Source organism: Puma concolor, chromosome B1 (genome assembly GCF_028749965.1).
Source record: "Puma concolor isolate L17-30 chromosome B1, mPumCon1.1.hap2, whole genome shotgun sequence".
In the NCBI taxonomy this organism is placed as follows: domain Eukaryota; kingdom Metazoa; phylum Chordata; class Mammalia; order Carnivora; family Felidae; genus Puma; species Puma concolor.
In genome coordinates, this window is record NC_141670.1 from 53615842 (window position 1) to 53622581 (window position 6740).

Consider the following 6740-nt stretch of genomic DNA (forward strand, 5'->3'; position numbering starts at 1 on the left):
CAAAGTCATCACTGTCAGGGTCATTACTGCATTTTATGTGTTGGAATAGTTCGTTTGCAGATTTGGCACTATGTCGAGCACAGACTTGGAGTTCTAATTCTGTTGAAAACAACATGCTGTGAATGCCCAAAACCCAAAAAGACAAAATGTGACTTGGAGTTTGGCCACATGCTGAAACCACAGCATTCATGTATTTACAGCTGATATCAAACATTCACAACATGGACTTTGGTATAAAATGTAGAATGACTGGCGATCAAAATATGATGTTTAATATTATTAAATAATTAAAAAATTTCTTCTTTAAATTCAGAGGTGGTAGCCTCCAGGTAAGATTATACTTTTAATGTTTGAAATTGCCATTTGACACATGTCACATTTATATAATCCAATCTCTCTTCACAGGAAATAGAATATTAAGCCTGGGTTTTAGCTGTCAAAGAATATTTCCCTATGATAACTTCTGTCTCTAGAAGTGAAAAGAGATGTGGGAATATGAAGTCAAGAATAGCTCCATGACTTTGAATTCTAAAAATGTAACAAAGGAAATGAATTTAAAAATAACCTTTATATTTTTTAAACGTGTTGCTATAATCCTGTCTGAGAAAAAGGCATGTAGTAAGGTCAGCTAAACCCATCAGAGGCAAAATTTGAATTTCCTGTATCTACATGTAGAGTTGGTTGGCCTAACAGCCTCATGTTAGTTAAAGTAAGAGATAGCCATTTATTTCTCTAGTAGGCATAAAAGCTCCTATATGATAACGCACTTGTATAATATTATCACTTTAAAAAATAATTCTAAGTATACTTATTCTATAAAAATCAAACTGAATTTATGAAGGATAAAGAGTCATTTAATAATAGAGGGAAGTCCTCTTTTATCATACTTGAAGAAAATGCTCTTGGATGTTAAGTTCTTGATCAAAGTTTATATGATGAGGCATTTTTTAGGGGCTGAGGGTGTTTGGAAGACTTTGCTTATTGTTCATACCAGTATAATGTTTCAGAAATTCTTCGAATCATAGCAGGCACTATTTTACAGTATGTTTCTTATTTTTTTGTTGTATGTAAGGAAAACGATCTCAATGTGAATTTTATTTCATATTTACCTGTAAAGAATATACTCATGTTTCCTTTGTAAATACTTCTGTTTTATTAATTAAATATACCACCAAATTGAACAAAAGTTATGGAGGCTGATAATGTTCATATGTATGTATCAAATTCTAATTAGGATATAATGGCCCAGAAATGCAATTAGAAAAGAGCTAAGGATAAGCTATTCTTTTTTTTTAACTTTTTAATTTTACTATTTTTAAAAATTTATTTATTTAAATTCAAGTAAGCTAACATACAGTGTAGTATTGGTTCAGAAGCAGAACCCAGTGATTTATCATTCACATATAACACCCTGTGCTCATCCCAACAAGTACCTTCCTTAATGCCCATCACCCATTTAGCCCATCCACCCACCCACTGCCCCTCCAGCAACCCTCAATTTGTTCTCTGTATTTAAGAGTCCCTTATGGTTTACCTCCCTCTCTGTGTCTTATTTTTCCTTCCTTTCCCCTATTTTCATCTGTTTTGTTTCTTAAATTCCACATATGAATGAAATCATATGATATTTGTCTTTCTCCGACTGACTTATTTCACTTAGCATAATACACTCGAGTTCCATCTGCATTGTTGTAAATGGCAGGATTTAATTCTACTAGTCATTAAAGAAGAGTTAATACCTATTCTCAAAATGTTACAAAAAAAATAAAATAAAATTGGAAGGAAAGCTTCCAAACTCATTCTTTGAAGCCAGTGTTACCTTGATTCCAAAATCAGACGAAGACCCCACTAAAAAGGAGAATTACAGGGTAATATTCCTGATGAACCTGGATGCAAAAATTCTCAACAAGATACTAGCAAATCGAATTCAACAGTACATTAAAAGAATTACTCACCACGATCAAGTGGGATTTACTACTGGGCTGCAGGGTTGGTTCAATATTCACAAATCAATCAGCGTGATACACCACATTAATAAAAGAAAGGATAAGAACCATCTGATTTTCACAATTGATGCAGAAAAAGCATTTGACAAAGTTAGTTTTTTAAAAAAAATAATAATGTAGTATATTATTATAAAATAAGTAGTAGATTATTATAATAATGTAGTAGATAATATGTGTATTATATTAATAATGTAGATATTACATTTAATGTATACATATAATGTAGTATACATATGTAGTATGTATACTACATATGTATACAAATGTAGTATATACAAATGTAGTATACATTTAATGTATACATATAATGTAGTAGATTATAATAATGTAGTAGATAATATGTGTATAATAATGTAGTAGATAACAATGTAGTAGATTATTATAAAATAAGCAATTTACTTATCACTGAGCTTCTTGGAATCTAAGGCAAAACAATGAGTAAATGTAAATCTATAATACTTTTTTTTTCAAGCAATCTGCACATTATTTTTCCACATTTCATAAGCTAATAGTAAACCCTCATTAATAGTAAATACATTTTACCAACTCAGAGTTTAAACAGTAAGGGAAAAAGCTTAAAGCAAGTTGTAAAGCATATGTCAGATCTGTCTAAACCAGAAGCCTTGCTAGATAGAAAAGCACATGGAAATTTCATCCTGACTCCATAATTTCAGCAAAAATATTTTAGACAATACACTTGTCAGAAATCTCCCATTTTTCTCTAACTAGTGAAAAACTGAACAGGAAATTCAGAATTAGGTCATTAAAAAGAAGGTTATTGTTAATTGTAGGGGATCCCAAACTCCAGCCATTATTTTTCAGATTTAAAAAAAAAAGGCAAGCCAGAATTGATACTAGATATGCATGAGAAAGAAAGAAAGAAAGAAAACTTAACAGATTTATCAAAGGAGTCCACAGAATAAAGGAGATAGGAATAGGATAAAAAGATAATTTGGAAAAGATCTCTTTAGAAAGGAAACAAGCAAGACATACTTACTTGACATCTATTTTTAATTCTCATGAAAATGAAAGTAATATAAATTCTGAAAACTGCTTATGACTTAAAAGACAGTAAGTCTGGAATATTTTAAGGAAACATTTTACAGAAATAACTATAGTTAACACTATAAAAATGTAGATAATCTGTGGATAATTTTGTAATATTTAGGGCAGTAACAAAGATGTAGCTGTAGGTCCCTTGTGCTATAGGAAACAGATTCTTTAAGGTTACACAAATAATTGTAAGGTTAATCTATTTTTTTTGAAATTTTTTTAACGTTTATTCATCTTTGAGAGACAGAGACAGAGCATGAGTGGGGAAAGGGCACAGAGAGGTAGACACAGAATCCGAAGCAGGCTCCAGGCTCTGAGCTGTCAGCACAGAGCGACGCGCTCGCACTCATGAACTGTGAGATCATGACCTGAGCCGAAGTTGGACGCTCAACCGACTGAGCTACCCAGGCACCCCAGGCTAATCTTATTATCAAAGTATATGTGAAAAGGAAGTCAGGCTTCTTGGGAAAAGAATAGACACAAATCAGTCCTAATGAATAAAAGAGGAACCTCAGTGCAAGTGGACTTTGCAAAAACTAGGAAGTAATTTTGTCATCTGATCAACAAGATTTAATTTGTACTTAACTATATGAATAGGGTTCTCCAGAAAAACAGAGTCAATAGAATGTGTGTGTGTGTGTGTGTGTGTGTGTGTGTGTGTGTATAAAGAGATTTATCATAAGGAATTGGCTCACATAATTATGGAAGAGAGCAAGTATATGTAGTGTGAGTTGTTGGCAAGCTGGAGACCTAGCAGAACTAAAGGTTTAATTCTAGTTGGAGTTGGAAGTCCTGAGAACCAAGAAGAGCCAATGGTTCAATTTAAGTTTGAAGGCAAAAAGAAAACTAATGTTCCAGTTCAAAAGAAGTCAGGCACTTGGGGAAGAGAGTCATCCTTTTTGTTCTATTTAGGCCTTCAACTGATTGGATGAGGCCAACCCACAGTAGGGAGGACAATCTGCTTTACTTGGTCTATTGATTCACATGTTAATTTTGTCTAAAAACACTCTCACAGAAACACCCAGAAAAATATCAGGAGCTATTATTGTGCAAATGGCTTTTATAGAGGTGAAATATTGAAAGTCCATTTGAAAAATATTTTTGTATTATATACATTTTTCCTTTTTATTATATAAGTAATAAAAATTCATAATACAGTAATTTTATGTATCAGCTTGACTGGGCCACAGGGTGCACAGCTTTTTGATCAAACATTATTCTATGCTCCTTTCATGAGTTTAAAACTTATGTCCACACAAAACCTGTAAAACCCAGCTTTCTCCATAATTGCCAAAATCTGGAATTAAATAAAATATCCTTTGATATGTGAATTGGTTAATGTGATATATTTATACAAGGTAATATTATTTGGTGATGAAAGGAAATGAGCTATCAATCCACATGAACACATGTAAGAATCTGTAGCCTTAGAGTAAATCTTGAAATCAGATAGTATGAATTCTCAGACTTTGTTATTCTTAAATATTGCATTGGCTATTCTGGGTCCTTTGCTATTCCATATAAACTTAAAATCAGTTTGTTGATATTCACAAAACAACTTACTGGGATTTTGTTGCACCTATAGATCAAGTTGAGGAGAACTGACATTATAACAATAATGAGTCTTCCTCTCCATGAATGTGGAATATCTCTTCTTTTTTTAAAAGTTTTCTTTGTTGTGTTTTTAATTTCAAATTCCAATGGCTCATTGCTGGCATATAGGAAAGCAATTAACTTTAGTATATTAATCTTGTATTATGCAACATTACTATAATTGTTTACTAGTTCTAGAGTTGGTCTACTTTTTATCCATTTTTGAACCATATTAAATTACTATACAAATGTTAACTGGGGCTCCTGAGTGGCTCAGTCGGTTGAGCGTTCGACTTTGGCTCAGGTCATGATCTTGTGGTTTGTGAGTTCGAGCCCCGCATTGGGCTCTGTGCTGACAGCTCAGAGCCTGGAGCCTGCTTCGGATTCTGTGTCTCCCTCTCTCTGCTCCTCCCCCGCTCATGCTCTGACTCTCTCTGTCAAAAATAAATAAAACATTAAAAAAAAGTTAACTGATATTCCTATTATTTTAAAATAGGGATTAAAAATCTCTCATGCTAACCTAGATTTATAATGAGTTTAACATTATTACATATTAAATTAGATATTTATTTAATATACATAGTTTATAAAGAACTATGCTCAGTATTGTTCAACAAAGTAAAACCACGTCGAATCCATTTAAAGCATTTTCAATCCAGTGGAAAAGAAAAACATACTGTTTCAGGTATCTCTTGAATGCATAACAGTCCACCTGAAATCTTAGTGACTTAAAACAATGGCTTATTTTGCATGATTTTGTGAGTTGAGCAGATCATTGTTTTGCCCTGGGTGGTAGGAAACTGGTGAATGGGCTGGGCTAAAAGGTTGAAGAGGCTGTATTTCATGTGTTTGGGTCTTGGTGATGACCGTAAGTTAGAGCACTTCATTTTTCTTTAAGTGGTCCCTTTCTACATCTGGCATATAATCTTCCAATACTTCTCTACATGAGCCCTCTTTAAGAATAGTCTAGAAATTCTTTTAGTTTAACAGCTTCTTATATTCTAAGAGGAAATGTTCCAAGAAGATAAGGGCTAATGTTCAAACACAAAAAATCTGTTTGTATCACATCTGCGAAAGTCCCATTTTATGACCAGTGATGTTGCCAAGTCCAGGGGCATTGTAGGAGAACATGAATATAACATAAGACATGAAGAGTGTGAATATGCCTTTAGTAAGGCAGCATTTATTGGACTGCAATGTAGCAGTTAACCATATACCTGTAACTACAATAAAAAGGGAGAGTGGATTATTGTTTTCTAGTGGGATTAAAAAGTTAGGAGTGATTATCTCTAATAGGGAATAATGTAGGCCCATGATGAACATGAGACTTGAGATTGATAAGATTTTAAATTATAGACTCAATGAGTAGTTTTGCAAGTGTTGATAGCATTTCAAGTAGAAAAGCTTAAAAAAAAAAAAAAAAAGCATGAAAACCCAGGCCCGCTAACGTATTTGCAAGCAGTCTGGTTTGAATGCAATACAAAAGCAATGAGAAAGAACAGTAAAAGTTAAGATCTGGAGGTAGGTGGAGCCCAGATGTCTGAGAACCATGAGTGTGATCTTGAAGAGTTTGAATTTTATTGTGTAATACTTCTCGTGCAGAAGAGAAACAGGATCAGATTTATGAATTGGAAGATTATTCTAAAAGCAGAGTAAATAGTTAACTGAATGGTGTTACTTGGTTGTGGTGAAGTTGGAGGAAGAAGGATTCAGAAGTTCCTGAGAGGAAGTAAGAGCTATAGCATACTACCTATGTTGTCTCCATACTTGATCAAATTTTGGGAAATCTGACCAGGGAAAAGTAAGCAAGATTTTTTGGGAGGCATGCATTTGGAAAGAAGGGAAGTCGTGGTAGATGGATCTCCAATTCCAATTGGGGCTCCTCAGTACTTATTCAACACAGTTTAGGACTGTTTCTCTTAATTTGTCTAGTATGATCACATGGATGAGTTTATACTTGGGGCTTAATGAGAAAGAAATGACTAACGTGTTTTTTTTTTCAAGTATAGCAAGAAGGGACAAGGGACATCTTATGGACTCTATCCATGTGGGGGAAAAAAGACCTTACATAAAAAAGACCTTACATAAATG